The 16,537-nt window shown below is 39.7% G+C and overlaps 1 long non-coding RNA gene across 1 annotated transcript in view; it reads right to left on the minus strand.

The window, feature by feature from the left end:
- Nucleotides 1–3,740: 3,740 nt before the first annotated feature.
- The window catches only part of LOC144233089 (uncharacterized), a 102,444-nt gene continuing 89,647 nt past the window's right edge, over nucleotides 3,741–16,537 (minus strand). The window contains exons 4-6 of the long non-coding RNA XR_013335590.1: nucleotides 11,683–11,829; nucleotides 8,123–8,215; nucleotides 3,741–5,066 (exon numbers count right to left, since the gene is read on the minus strand). This is a non-coding gene — a long non-coding RNA (uncharacterized LOC144233089). The remainder of the gene's footprint in view (nucleotides 5,067–8,122; nucleotides 8,216–11,682; nucleotides 11,830–16,537) is intronic.

Raw genomic sequence — 16,537 nt, forward strand, 5'->3', positions numbered from 1 at the left:
TTAGGAAACAGGGACTATCTAAGGGTGTGGACAGGAATCTGCACTTGAAGAAAACTCTCTAAGTGATTCTAGTTGCACAGCTAGAGTTGAAATCCACTGAGGTAGATGGTCTCACTTCCTAATTTTATAAACGAGGCCACTGAGGTCTAGAGAGATTAATTTCAGTTCAGAAGAAAAGCCATAGATTAAATTAAAACAAAAACAAACCCTAAAAATTGAAACTAATTCCTCCGCTTGTGTTTTTTGAACCTGGTCAACCAGGTGGTTCTCTGTGATTCCTTTGCTGCCCTAGATCCCAGCTGCCTTTGGAGAGAATGACCAAAACAAAAACAAAAACAAAAAACCTCTTATCCAGTTTCTGTACATTTAGGGGAAGGAAGGGAGGACAATTAAATAGTATGCAGAATAGACACATGTCAGTCCCTCCTATGTTGTAGTTGAATTTTACAGCTCTCCTGTGTTTCCAGTTAGGAAAGGGAGACTCAGGTAGGCTAAGTATGCAGCCTAAAGTCACAAGGCTGGCGGGTGACATGCTCTGGATTCCTACTCTGGTATCTCTGACCCAGACACTCATATTCTTCCTTCACACATTTGGCTTATTCATACTACTTCCCAACACCCTCATCCATGAAAAGTGACCAAATTAAGGGACTTTTTATTTGATATTCTGAATAACACAATTCCAAGACACTAAATATTTGGGCTCTACTTTAATTAGATAAATGATCTTAAAATCAACCTGGTGTTTTTCCAATGGGAGGACGTTACACCAATGTGAGTGAAATTGTCAGGACTGTGGTGGGTGGCATAGTACTGAGGCTATGGCAGGATTAAATAAATTTGGTTTTAGTGTAGCAAAGCAGAACTGTCAACAATTAAGATATGAGCACAATTAAAAGTAAAAAAAAAAAAAAGAATAATGTTTTTCCTACATTTAGTATAGGAAAGAAATAATAAAACTTACTTCCATTTTCTTTACTCCAGTCTAATATGGAAAAGGATTTCCCCACCTGGCCTTGGACCTTAGATAAAAAATATGTTTGCCTTTTTTCAGAAAGGTGGGGGTGAAACTCTCCCCCTCTTGCTCTCATGCCAGTTAAAAATCGGCTCCATGGGGCTTCTATCAGTTGGGAGTCGAACATCACACAAAGATGAGAAATGAAAGCAGTTGACTCAGAGCAGATTTTTAGATACCACTTTCTAGGGATCCCTGGTGACGGAGGAGTTTTTATGTGTGTGTGTGGTTGAGTTCTGAATAAAAAATCTTCCTGCTGTACATCTGTTTAGTCGTTTCTATGACTTCAACTCTCTTGGAGACTTAGGTTGAAGCATAAATAAGAGGCAATGTGAGCATTCTCCGAGGAACCATTCCAAGTCAGTGAGTTAATACTCCACCTAGACCTCGTGGCCTTGCCACTCTCAGTCAAACTGGTTTTTGTGACTGTCAGTCAAAGTCCAACATGGCACGTTTCCCACTGATACTGAATGAGCTGAGAACTCAGGTAACTGTTGGTTTTGCCCTAGGGAATTTTACTGAGACGCCATTACAGCAATGGAGCAATTGAGACTCAGCGTGTGTGCGTGCATGTGTTGTGTGTGTGAGAGAGAGACAGACAGACACCAAGGAAACATGACAGGTTAGAGCTGGCTACAAGGCTTGCTTGCTTCTTGCCATGGTGGCCGGTTGACCTTACTTCCTATCTCCCTGTTCATAGTCTCTGCCTGGCATTGATGGAGGAGAACTGAAGCATTACTGTCCAGGTTAGCACTACCCTAGCATCTACTATAAACACCGTGCCTCAAATTTCCTCCCCAGAAAGGGAGCTGAGATTCTAACTAGCTGAATCATCTAGTGACAACGCCTTTCATTGTGTTAGGTTACAAAAACACAGTAGTTGCCTACTATGGGAACACTGATGTGAAATCCATTCCACCTTTACGGTAAATTATTAGTCTGCCCCATTTCAAATGACTAAAAGATTCTACAGTCATGGGTTTTCAAAAAAAGTGATTTGGAAATTACTTTTTCAGATTTACAAGACGAGGAAAAGGCTTGAGCAAGAATTGCAAAGGGATTGAAATACCAACTAGAAGTATAACAATTATCTAGAATATCTGTAATGCATTTATTCCTGCCCAGTAGGAACCAAATAAGCTTCTCTGGTGAGATCCCTTAGAGGAGCTCTCCCTATGAGTCGCTGAGTCAGGAATCTGGGATAGAAATGCCAGTTGTGGAGGGAATGCTATTAAAGGCAAGCTGGGGATGTGGAATCCCTGCTTTGCCTTGCATCACCTTTTGCAGATGCGGGTTCTGGTAGCTCTCACGCCCCCTCAAGACAACATGGGATGGGGGAAGAATGACTGCGGGGCCTGCTCCTCCTAGACCACCCACGTCCCCCACCTTCCTGACTGCCTGTCTGGGGTTCCTGGTATGTTCTGCGATGACTTGATCCTTTTAGGAATCAGAATCTCAGATGTAGAGTCACCTCTAGGTTTGGCACCAGGCTTGTGTGTTTCTTTCAACTGTTTTTTGTTTTTTGTTTTTTTGTAATTAGAAAAAAGAACATGGGGTGCCTGGATGGCTCAGTCGGTTAAGCATCCAACTTCAGCTCAGGTCATGATCTCATGGTCCGTGGGTTCTAACCTCGCGTCGGGTTCTGTGCTGACAGCTAGCTCAGAGCCTGGAGCCTGCTTCAGCTTCTGTGTCTCCCTCTCTCTCTGTCCCTCCCCTGCATGTGCTCTATCTCTCTCACTAAAAAATAAATAAAACATTAAAAAAATTATTGTTGGGGGTCGGGGGAGGCGCCTGGGTGGCTCAGTCAAATGTCTGACTCTTGACTTCAGCTGGGGTTGTGATCTCCTGGTGGTGAGATCTAGCTCCGAGTCAAACTCATGGAACCTGCTTAAGATTCTTTCTCCTTCTCCTTCTGCCCCTCTTCCACTCATGTGTGGTCTCTCTCTCAAAAAATAAAAATTATTGTGGGGAGTTTTAAGGAAAACATTTTTAAGGATCTCTGACAAATTCATTATTTATTTTTTGAAAAGAATATAAATCAGAATCTTCCTCTTATTTTCATTCTTCTGCAGGAGTTTCTGATCAACATGAGGTTCAGTCATTCCACAAATATTAACTGAGTAATTCCTGTGTGTCATGCACGAGTCTGAGAACTTTACTTACGTTATCTTACTAAATTTTTACAATAACATTTTGAGGTAGGTGCTATACACCACCATACAGGTGTTCAAATGTAAGAGCTTATGTGACTTTCCCAAGGCCTCACACCTTGAACATGATGGCTAGGATTTGAATTCAGGCAGTCTGAATCCAGAGCCCCACTCGCTTAACCACAACACCATACTGCCTCCAACCTGGGGGGTGGGGGGGGCGGCTTGGTCAGATAAGAGCAAATCATGCCAAAAGCATTAAAACCATTGTAAATAAAATATACTTAGTGCTCAAATATTAGTTTCTAAATACCATTCTTCAATAATAGGAACCAAGACTCTTTGAAGAAATGGCTGATTCTAGAACTGAAGCAAGGAAAACACTTGGGAAATATATCCCAAGATCATTCTGGGATATATTATGCCAGTGTTCTATGTTCTTTTATGCGATGGCCAGTCAGATATGGCCAGAGGAGACAAAGAAATTTGGGGAAACAAAATAGATTATATTCACAGCCCTAGAAACAGGAAACACAGGGCCACCCGGAGAAAATACCAGGCAGAGGGACAGGAAAGAGCAGAGCCTAGGTCACCTTTATTGAAGCTTTAAGGGCAAGTCAAAGCAGGGCAAGTTAAACAATTTTTTATTTGGCTACTTTGAATAATTTCAGTGAGCTCTCAGCTGTAGGAATGGTCCCTGGTTGCCTGGCAACCTGGGATGGTCAAGGCGGACGAATATGGCATCCTGTAATCGTGAGTCTGAGAGAGGAGGACTCTGGATTGGATAGTTTGAATATCAAAGGCATTCTCCTGGCTGGGCCTTTGCTGTCTCCCAATATGACCAATTACCCTTCCAGTGTGACCAATTATTTTTTATTTTGTTTAATATTTCAGTTTAGTATTCTGTTTTGCACTTCAGATCATGGCAGTTATTATCTTTCCTAATGCTTAAGATGTTCCTTCTTGCGTCAAGTTGAGTCCTGTGTCCTTTTGCTATGACCTACTAGTCTTTGGTAACTCCTTGCTATCTGTTATAACATGATGCACCAGGCTCATTGTGTACATTTCCTGCCCGAGGCCTGGAATCAGTTATTTCTCGAAGAAGCCCTGGACCTTTGTAGCGGAAAAAAGGTATTTCAAAATCACAGTTTGGGCTCAATGAAGCATCCCCAGTATAACTGTACTTAAAATTTCTATGTTGGAAAGACACTGGGAAAAGAGATACTTTCACCGTTCTTTTTATACTCGTCTGTATTCTTTGAATTTTCATCATGTATATTCACTCTTATCATTTATTTGTTGCATACAAATAATACACAATTACAGAGTTGAAAAAAAGTCGAAGTAAACATCCTTTCATACCTTTTCCATGCCACTTCCCTTGCCAGCGATAACTACATTTATCAAATTGCCATGACTGGGGCACCTGGGTGGCTCAGTTGGTTGAGCGTTGGACTTCGGTTTAGGTCATGATCTCATGGTTGGAGGGTTCGAGTCCTGCATCTGGCTCTGTGCTGACAGCCAGCGGAGAGCTTGGAGGCTGTTTCAGATTCTGTGTCTTCCTCTCTCTCTGACCCTCCCCTGCTCATGCTCTCTCTCTCTCTCTCTCTCAGAAATAAATAAAACGTTAAAAAAAATTAAAAAAACAAAACAAAACAAATTGCCGTGACTTCTTTCAGACTTTAGCTTAGACAACGTTGTTACCTAAATAAGACTAATGCCCTAAGAATTCCCCATTCTATTTTAATCTATGTGGACGACCCAAAGACACAATAATCTGAGGTAAAAATACAATGAAGAGCAATGTAAATCTTCACCGTGACCAGGAAGGAGGGCTTTCGTGTTTAACTCCAGGGGGCGCTGTTTACATCCCTGTCTTGGTGATTAATGCAACAACAAACCTGCAAAAGAACCGATAAAACTGTAAGCAAAGGAGCGAACAGATAGGAAATGGCTCTTAAATATATGATAAGATCCTCAGGTTTGCTTTTAACAAGACAAAAACAAAGTAAAACTACACCAGGATACTACTTTTCATCTCAGAATGGCAAAGATGAAAATGCTTGCTAACACACTTTAATGCTGGTGGAATGCCTGTATTTCTGGCGGTTTGACAGCAGGCATTCAATGACAAATGTGTTCGTATTTGCTAATTTAAAACACTTCTGGCAATTTACAAATATATACAAACATACTTGAATATTTAGAAAATGATGCATGTATACATCAGGGCTTCATGATAAGGGCTGCACAGGAAAATGTAGGGGATTTATCAAATTAGAAGGGGGGAAAATTGTGTTTTGGTTTTCATGAAACCCAAGCTGAAATTTATCATTTCCTTTAATTAATAAAGTAGGCAAGAAGCCACAATAGTATCAGCCTGCACCTTTGTTACCAGTAAAAATCAGATCTTTTATGTCATATTACAGTTATTGCAGACATTCTGAAATATCACTTATTTCAGTCATACTTTGAAATTAGAGTAGTTATTAGGCCCACTACTAACTCTTGTTATGTAACTAATTAATAAAAAGTGCACATATTTCTAAATTAAAAAATATTTTGATGACTATAGTTCAGTGTAGTTGATTTCCTTTTAATCTTAAGGATTTTGTGTTATACATTATGGTGAGAAGAAATTCATAGTCTTTGCCAATTGCCAAAGGGGGTGCATGGCACGAAACAAATTAAGAACAGAATGGTTCATTGCATTGCATTGAACAGCACTGAATTGCTGTTGTATATAACAGCAAATGATGGGAAGCTTCCAAAAGTGTGAACTGGCTAAATAATATTTGTGCAGTGCAACAGTGGAATACTTTGCAGCTGCAGAAAAAGCATGAGGAATCTCTTTATCTAATAAAATGAAGCAATACCCTAAATATTGCAAAGAAAGACAATAAAGCAGCACTCAGAAGAATGTGTAGTGTGTTATTACTTGTATAAAAAGTGAGGGGGGAGATTTTATAATATGAACACCTATCTGCTTGCATGTGTATAAAATACCTTTGGAAGATAGACAAGCAGCTGGAAATATTGGTGGCCTCCAGGGATGAGAACTGGGTGGCTGAGGGCCTGGAGTGTTAGAGAGACGTTTTTCCCTGATGAACTTCATACTACATTTAATTTATGAATGTTGTGATTGTATACTCTATTCAAAAATTGAATAAAAGCCAGCATTTAAAAGTTCCTTGTTAGGGTCTATCAAGGGGGTTGCTACACACAGCCATGACAGAACTTCTCAAAGTCCAGTTCCCAACCCGTCTCTGGAACCACACACAGCCTGACCTGGAGCAACCCCCTGAGGGCTTTATCTTTTCACTCCGTACTCTGTCCAAACCCCCAGTAAAACATTCCCAAGACTTCCTGGGTGCCTGGGTGGCTCTATAGGTTAAGCATCCAACTTTGACTCAGGTCATGATCTAACGATTTGTGGGTTTGAACTCTGGGTCAGACTGTGCTCACAGCTCAGAGCCAGGAGCCTGCTTCAGATTCTGAGTTTCCCTCTCCCTCTGCCCCTCCTCCTGTTCATGTTCTCTCTCTCTCTCTCTCTCTTTCTCAAAAATAAATATTTCAATTTTTTAATAAAAAGTTTAAAAACTTTCCCAAAACTTCCTTGGCTCTTGCCTTTCCTTACACCTTCAGCATTTTCTATTCCAGAAGTAAAATCTAGCCTATTCCAATTCAAAGCAGACACCTCTGTCTCGTCTCTACTTTTGCTGCATCACAAATGCTCACGAAGCAAGCCGGCACTGGCAGAATTATTTCTACTGGACAGTGAAGAGAAGCACATGAATATTCACCAGTTATGCATTTTTAGTTTCCAATATTATTTGCTCACATTTCATAATATACTTATTATTCATTGAATAATACCCTCTTCATTGAATGGGGTAGATTTTTAATGTTGTTACAAGTGCAGCCTAATTACTACTATTTGTAAGAAAGCATAAATATTATGGGATTAGACCACCAAAATATTTCTTCCTCCTCAAACTTCTCTCATGAATTTCTACTGTTTTCAAAATGAAGCCAAGTTTCAGTACAATACTTTGATAACCACACTTGTCTCGTGTGTCTTCAGCACTACAGGGACATTTATACTACCAAAGTAAAATATTCTGAAGAAAATATTAATGCTGAGTCCAAGTAACAATACTACTATGAGTACTGATTGCCAAAAGCATGCAAGTTGCAAAACAATTGTTTTTATAAGTATTTGTGTGGAGCATTATGGTAACAAATGTTGATTCTTCTTGAGATTTGGGTCAGCAGAGGGAAGTCTGCATTTATTTTTGGAAAACATCTTGTTTAGAAGCAGACTCGAGGCTATTTGCACGATAAACAAAACTATAGCAGAGTCTTGCCACAAGAAGTTGAACAAATCGTTTAAAATTACAACATAACTTTTATATTTTCATGGTGGACTCTGGGAAAATATTTGAGGTCTCAACAGAAACCCATGTCTTGTTTTTGAGTCAGAAATGTGTTTTCTTTGGAGTCATGAACAGGATGAAGAAAACTGGGACAACTGCCAAGGCTCTGTGCTTTGAGCTCTTCCACGCTGAGAGAGAACGAGTGGCTGGACTGCCAGTGGATATGGGGTGGGGGCCAGGAGTTTTGGGGAGGAGGGAGATAAAACTTGCTGTTACTTCTGAAGAACTGTATAGAAAGGTGAGTTGTTAAGAAAGGAAAAAAAGCCATTTCCAGCTCCGTTTTCCCCAGGTGACACCCAGTACAAAAACATCCCCAGTTTGTGTTCCCCAGAGGAGAGCATGGAGGTCACGGCTTTGGAGCTGGAGGTACACAAGCTACCTAATCAAGGAAGGCTGGTTCTCCTCAGTCTTTTTGGAGAATCTGAGGCCCCGGGGTTCTGTGTGGGCCTGTGTGTGGTAAACAAGTGGACCAGCATGACTAGCATCTCCGGTCTTCTGGGAACACACTGCCAGACCAATACCTTGGAAACTGATGAGTCACGGCAGATGGAGGAGCTGATCAGGACTCTGCAGGGTATGGCATCTCAAATACCAGGAGATCCTTGCATGAACCCCTGGAGGATGAGAGAGAATTCCCAAACATGACTGAAGTTGAATTTTTCTGCCAGTCATGTGGGTGGAAGTACAAAACCAATTTCTCTGATTTAGAGAAATGTAGCATTTACATATCAGGAAGTGGCAGTGTGACATTCACACTGCTACAGTCAAGTATAAATCTCACCTCCGCTGTACTGCCAGTATGCCCATACAAACATGGGTGCCTGTGCACACGTGCACGCACACACACACACACATACACACACACTTCTATTAACATCTTGGAAATGATACTGCCTAGGACCAACTTGCATCTCCACCCTTCCGTATCCACCCTTCAGTCTTCACGTTATCTGTCACATTAGTCTTATTTGTTGGCTCCATTAACTTAATCACCCAATGAATTCTACAGGAAAACCCTGAGTGCTTAATATTTGCATATAACTCAAAGGTGTGGTTCCAGTCTCAAGACATTCGTAGGCTAGAGCATAATGTTGAGAACAGAGTGGAAGGTATGTGTAGCGGGAAGTGAGAACGGTTCATGCCTCTAGAAGGACAGAGGACTTTAATGGTACAGAGAGGCAGGTAACTCAATCTGGAATGAGAGGAAGGATCAGGGTAAGTTTTTGCAAGAAATCATGATCTTGAATTCGCAAAGAGTAAATGAGAACAGAATAACATTCCTGGGAGATGAACCAGCCAGGGTAAATCTTTGGGGACATGAAAAATATGGCATAGAGTTTGCATCGTGAAAATATAAGCTATGGGGGCGCTTGGGTGGCTCAGTCAGTTGAGTGTCTGACCTGGGCTCAGGTCATGATCTTATAGTTCATGGGGTTGAGCCCCATGTCAGGCTCTGTGCTGACAGCTCAGAGCCCGGAGCCTGCTTCAGGTTCTGTGTTTTCCCCTCTCTCTTCCCTTCCCCAACTCAGTGTGCGCACATGTGCACACTCTCCTACTCTCAATAATAAATAATTAAGAAATTTTTAAAAATATATAAGCTATAAAGGGAGCAAGCACATATTGGTTCTTTCTATTGCTGTTTCTATACATTGTGCTCTACATAATGTCCTTAATGGTTATCTAATTTCTCAAAGATTCTGCTCAATTGGAATATATGTCAGAAGAAATAGCGAGTCAAGCAAAATGATTTCTAGTAGCAAAGTATAAGACTACCCTATTAGGAGAGTTTTATAAAAAAATCCTATAGAAGTTCTGAATTCTTCCCAATATATATGAATCATCAAAATATATTAGTCAAATGGTTAGATCTTTTCACTTCCATACCTAGATTAAGAATTATAACATATTCTGAGAATAGTGCATAATAGGAGATGTTACTGCAACAAACATCTTCCCGTATGTGGAGAGATTTAACATGAAATTTAGTGCTTGCCAACTGAAAATAAAATTATTAAATTATTTCATGCATAATTTGATTAACTCTGGTTGAGAGCACACAGAAAGGTTAGTTCGTGACATGCTTTCCCTTATGAAGAGAAATGTGGTTTTCAGACTCAGTGCAGAAGGTCTTCAACATAAGATCTTGTCCTCAGTTAATTCCCTGATGCAGGTATTCTTTCCCCTTCTGCTTTACTCTCCATTTTAAGCCATCTCTCCTTCTGGAAGTGTCCCATGAACAAAACTCAGTGTCTTTTTAGCAGTCCGTTCATTTCTCCAAGAAGACAAAGAAGCATCATTCTCTATGAATGTTTATTGCACAAATTTACTTTTGTCAGGAGTTCAATGTGCCAAGTAGAGAAATAGAAGAGACAATGAGATTGAGGATTGTTGCCTCAACTTAGTTCCTTCCCCCAAAAATTTTTTGAAAATTTTGTTGCCTGGGAATAATTTAACATTTTTAGTTCCTTTAAAGCAAGGTTTTTAAAAAAATTTTTATTTATTTATTTATTAAAATGTTTTATTTATCTCTGAGAGAGAGAGAGACAGCATGAGCAGGGGAGGGCCAGAGAGAGAGAGGGAGACACAGAATCAGAAGCAGGCTCCAGGCTCTGAGCTAGCAGTCAGCACACAGCCTGACGCGGGGCTCGAGCCCACGAACTGTGAGATCATGAACTGACCTGAGCCGAAGTCGGATGTTTCACCGACTGAGCCACCCAGGTGCCCCTAAAGCAAGTTTTTAAAACTTGTATTTATACCACGCACCCCTGTGACAACATGGTGATATCTATACCCCTCTTAGAGTACTGTTTCTAAATGCAGACAATAAAATACATATGATTACAATTAAAATAGATAATCCACATGTTTATGTTTTGCTAAAGATTCAAAACATTTTCTTTATTTTGTTTCAGGTTTTAATTTAAATTCTAGTTAATTAACATATAGTGTAATATTAGTTTCAGAAGTAGAGTTTAGTGATTCATCTCTGACGTATGATACCCAGTGCTCATCACAAGTGCCCTCCTTAAAGCCCATCACCCATTTAGTCCATCCCCCTGCCCCCTCTCCTCCAGCAACCCTCTGTTCTAGAAATACAATGATCAAAATGGCTTTCTCAACTTCATAATAAAATAATATGTGTCTTTATTAACACATAAAATAAAAGGATCCAGCTGCAGTTCTCATAGCTACCATAGTTTGAAGCAATGATGAGCAAAAAGGATATTTCAAGATATTTGCAACAGTCATAATGTGATAGGAACAACTCTTTAATTTCTCCCAGTGGCAGATTCAAAGGAACAGTTTATAATTATGCTTTAGAATCTACATTTATAATACTGGAGACTGCTAGAGGGTCAAGAACATTTTTTAAAGTATTTTTTCTTCAGGGGCACCTGAGTGGCTCAGTTGGTTAAGGGTCTGACTCTTGGTTTGGGCTCAGGTCATGATCTTGTGGTTTGTGAGTCTGAGTCCCACATCAGGCCCCATGCTGACAGTGTGGAGCCTGTTCGGGATTCTCTGTCTCCCTCTCTCTCTGCCTATCCCCACTCATACTGTTTCTGTCTCTCTCAAAATAAATAAATACACTTTAAAAATGTTTTTAACCTTAAAAAAATAGTATTTTTTTCTTCGCCCAAGCCCATGGGCTGCCGAATTCTATCCCTAGACGCAAAGAACACTTGTTTTACCCTAGAATCAACACATTGACTCTATTTCTACTCTTAACATAGGGATCATCCTAATAAGATCCATTCCTCCATGAGAAAACAAGGGGCATCTTCATTCCCAGTTAGGAGATAACAAGGATTAGGAGGTCTACTATTGCCTTGTTCCTTTAAAATGCTTCACTGTAAAATCATCCCACACACACTCTTTCCTTTATCCTTTATAATTTCAGAATTTATTTTAAAAATAAAATAAAATAATAAAAGCTTTGGTCCATAAGCATCCCAGAAAAACAAAACAACCATATTCCTTTCAGAGGACTCAGGCCCAGCCTCATCTCCTGCATGACCTTGATTAAGTGTCTTAACACTGATCTTTGGTTCACTCACCATAAAACAGGCACAATAATACCCACCTAGCCATGTTGTGGTGATGGTCAAAGGTGACACCATCTCTGAAATGCCTTGCAAGTTCTGATGAGCTGTGCCAACACAATGGAAGTCCACCGTGCATCTATAGAGGACACGGGCTCCTCTATATCTTCTTGCTGTCATACAAGACCCTGGGGCCAGAGAAAGGCAAAATCACTGACAGCACATTAAGGAAGTGGTGTCACTGGCCAGAGACTGGTACAGAGAATGAGAAAAGGAGAGTTTTCTCTGCATCTGGAGCATCTCAGAGCTGCATTCCCTGCTACTTTGTGACTGTATAAACACCCCCTGCCCCACCAGCCTCTACGAGAACAGGAAAAGTTCCCCAAGCGTGCTTTAACCAAATACAGATCACCCAGCGACCCACAAATAGTAATGAGAGGATGTTAGAAATGGCTTTGCAGGTGCCAACCAATTGCAATTGTAGGGCCATCAGGGAATACAATGGCCCCTCTGTTTTGGAATAAATATTTAAACCTAAAAATGTTTGTGGACATGATTGTTAAATCCCAGTGCACACTCCTTGCTCTTCAGCCTCTACTCTACCAGACTCTACAAATACAGAAACCATATCTCATTTCATGTGAATGGTTATTATTTTAAGATTTACATGTACATTTTAGAGAAACATGCTGAGGTATTATGAAATGAGATTGGCCACTAGTTAATATTTATTGAAGCTGCATGATGAGTGCATGAAGTTTTATCATACTATTTTTTCTGTCTTTGTGTATGCTTGAATTTTTCCATCATAAAAATATTTAGAAGCTTTAGCTGTCCAAAAGAAAAACAAAGCTATTCCATGCATATGTTAAATAAATGAAAACAAATTAAAGTAAATTAGTATACAGGCAAAATTGGATTATTTCAGTTTCATCTGGAGAGATAGGAGCTGTGCACCCTAGTTGGTCCTAAAATATCCCTTGCCACTATCAATGCTATCATGTAACAGAAGATAACAATAAACATTACATCCATAGAAAAACACATAAAGTATGATTTTTCTTTTGCTGTATATGCACCTTTTCCAGCTAGATTGATTTGCCTGCCAATGAGGATATCCTCCAGTTGAATCTATTCACATATTTGCTGGTCTTGGAGTGCTAGGTGGCTCAGTCTGTTAAGTGTCCAACTTCAGCTCAGGTCATGATCTCACGGTTCTTGAGTTCGAGCCCCACATCAGGCTCTGTACTGACAGCTCAAAGCCTGGAGCCTGCTTCAGATTTTGTGTCTCCCTCTCTCTCTGCCCCTGTCCTGCTCACACTCACTCTCCCTCTCAAAAATAAATACTAAAAAATATGTGTGTGTGTGTGTGTTCAATATCTGCTGGTGTTTTATAGTTAAGAGACTAAGATAACTGGGTGGCTGGGTGGCTCAGTTGGTTGAGCATCTGACTTTGGCACAGGTCATGATCTTATGGCTCCTGAGTTTAAGTCCCACATCAGCCTCTGTGCTGATGGCTCAGAGCCTGGGGGCTGCTTCAGATTCTGTATCTCCCTCTCTCTCTGCCCTTTCCCCACTTGTACTCTATCTCTCTCTCAAAAATAGATGGACATTAAAAAAATTTTTTAAATACCAGGATAACTGTTTATTTTAAAAATGTATGTGGGTGGTCAACATGGTGATCAATTTAAGGGCCTTGTGTCAAAAACACATAGTATATATTTGAAACAGAAATACGATTCATAATAGAAACGCTGTATTACATACTGAATGTTTGAGGGAATCATCATATCTTCAATTCATGAGGCACATATGGCAGCCTCAGCGCAATAAAGATATTTTCAACAATTTATAAGTGAATCACAATCTGAGATAATATATCTTTCCGTAAATAATTCACCACTTTATCTTACAGCTAAGTCATAGATCCATTTTGAAAAGTTATCTCATAGGAAACATAAGACTGGTGATTACAGTTTAACAGGGCAACCCTGTAAAGTGGCAATAACCTACAGATGCTCCTGATGATGAAATATGAAGAAGTTCTCAAAATAGCCCCCTGGAGGTTGTTCCATTTCTATTTTCCTCAGGATCTTTAAAACTTCACCTTAGGGGCACCTGGGTGGCTCAGTCAGTTGAGTGTCCGACTTTGGCTCAGGTCATGATCTCATGGTTTGTGAGTTCCAGCTCCGCATCGGGCTCTGTGCTGACAGCTCAGAGCCTGGAGCCTGCTTTGGATTATGTGTCCCTCTCTCTGTCTCTGCCCCTCCCTTGTTCATGCTCTGTCTCCCCCTCTCTCTCAAGAATAAAAAAAAAAAATTTAAAAAACCTTCACATTAGGATAAATATTTCATATTTAGTAGTCATTGCTAATATCAAAAGGAAATGACTTAGTTTCTTAGTTTTTGAGTTACAAAAAAGGAATAGTTATGTCTTCTGACATTTTTGTAAAGTATCTCTATGAATGTCTATTTGTGAATTTTGTTCTGTATTTCCACAAAACTGGTTTTAAGATCATTTTATTATGTGATACAATAAAAACCAAAAAAAAAAAAAGAATACTTTTTATCATGGCCATGGTGATTGCTACTGCAAAGACCAGCTCCCTGTGTAATCAGTCCCTCTTCTCTGAGAATGGGGGAATTCTCTGCACCCAGGGAGTCGATTCATTACAGAAAGAGACAAGCTGTTAGACAACCTTTCTTTATCCTGTTCAGGGTCTTCCTAGGGCAAATTGGGTCAAGGGTAGTTGCCCAAGTTTTAACTTCTGTAAGAAAGACTAATGAGTCAGAAAGAAGTCACAACTTCTACGTCTTTATCAAATGCTGCTTTGATTATGCTTTGAGTGCTTTGATCCAGTTTATCACATAAAAAGTGTACAAAACACAAGTCAGCTTTGCCATGGTCTAACAGGTTGAATTATGTGTGCATAGTATTCAAGGCTATATTTGCTTCATTCCTTACAGTGACATTTTGCTCAGTGCAAAAAAAAAAAAAAAAATGAGGTAGGGCACTTGTGGGGATGAGCACTGGGTGTTATATGGAAACTAACTTCACAATAAACTATTTGTAAAAAAAAAAAAAGAGGAACTCAAAAGTAGACATACTCCTCATTAATAATACCTCCATTTGTGCAGAACTTTTTGGTCTTTGAGCCCCTTCTAAATTCATAACCAAAATGTTAAGACTATACAATTATTACACTTATGACCAGCCTTGAGCTATTTCATTTAATGCTTAAAACACTGTTGTGATATAGGCAGAGTAGGTATTATTGGTACCATTTTACAACTGGGGAAACTATAACTTCACAAGGTCACATGACTGGCCCAGGATCACAGAAAATTAGCAAGTAATCTATGTCTCCTGCATCCTAACACTTTTTCACTCTTGGCATCCCATACAGTTTCTAAGATAGCCATGAATGATAATTGACCTTAAATCATTTATTTGCCTTCAGAAAGTGATTTTCTCCCATGATCTCCAGCTGCCTGGCACCAGCTCTCCACTCAAGTTCTCAGAGTCATGATTAACTGGAGGGGAGCAGGTGGCAGCTTGATCATCTGCCATGTATAAAGACCAGGTCACTTCTTAGGGCACCTGGGTGACTCAGTCAGTTAAGCATCCAACTTTGGCTCAGGTCATGATCTCACAGTTCATGAATTCGAACCCCAGGTCAGGCTCTGGGCTGACAGCTCAGAACCTGGAGCCGGCTTCAGATTCTGTGTGTGTGTGTGTATCTCTCTCTTTGCCCTTACCCCACTCATACTCTGTCTCTCTCTCTCTCAAAAATAAATAAACATTTAAAAAAGGAAGAAAGAAAAGAAAAGATAGATTAGGTCACTTCTTTCTGGCAAAGAATTTCCAGGCTCACTTTTGCCAGGCATTCTAATACAGAAAGAAAAATAAATCCACCTCAAAAGCAAATGGAAAAATAAACACTAAACTCAATATTTTGTGTTCCAAATGAAAGTATCATTCTAAAGATAATTAGTTATTATTTTTAGAAAGAAAGATTAAAATTTCAGCCTGCTATACCAGAATTATGGTATAGCATAATTCATTAGGGACGCTGATGCAGAAGCTAAATAGAAACTATCCAAAGTCTATAGTTCCTATATGAGTAGGTAATGTGTAAATAAATAATCAGTTCCCATCATACAATTCAATGTTTAGCCAATTCCAAACATACTGCTGCCAACAGTTTTAGGTCAACACTGATATCTAAAACAAACACAGGGTGACTAACACACACTGGTACTTTAATGAAAATATATTGTGAAATAGCTCCTTGCCAAGAGAAGTTCTTGGGCTCTTTCTCTGGGTAACTGTTTATTAGTCAGAAGAGTATGAAGTTCCCTAAATATTTTTTCAACTCATTCATTCAACAAAATTTGGAGCGCTTATTCCCAAGAACCATGAAGGGTATGAGATTTAACCCTACTTTCAATTTAATAAATTAGCTTGCCACAGCTTGAAAGCTGGCAGAAGTCGTGAAACTCCTGGGTCAGAGACAATGGACTTCATTACTTGCAGCAGTAGCAGTAGTCAGTATCTGCATTTGAGAGCATTGCTAAGCTTAGAGAAACCATGTTTTTTATACTGAACAGTAAGCACACCTGCTTAATGAGCTTGCGGGAGACACTCCTGACAATGCCTCTATTCAAATGATGTGCAGAAATGCGAGAAATTCATGGAAAATTGTTCCCTGACACTCTCTACACTTTGTAGATGCTAAAGCTATGAACATGAAAAGAAAGAACATGCTATCTTGTTCCTGGTTAATCTATTATTGCTAATAAACTCAACCATAAAATTGAACTGTCAAATTCTGTTCATAGAAAATGTAGGAAGTATAGATTGTTTGGTATCCCTCCTTAACTTGAGCCTTATAAT

This window comes from Crocuta crocuta, unplaced genomic scaffold (assembly GCF_008692635.1).
Source record: "Crocuta crocuta isolate KB4526 unplaced genomic scaffold, BGI_CrCroc_1.0 scaffold54, whole genome shotgun sequence".
Taxonomy (NCBI): domain Eukaryota; kingdom Metazoa; phylum Chordata; class Mammalia; order Carnivora; family Hyaenidae; genus Crocuta; species Crocuta crocuta.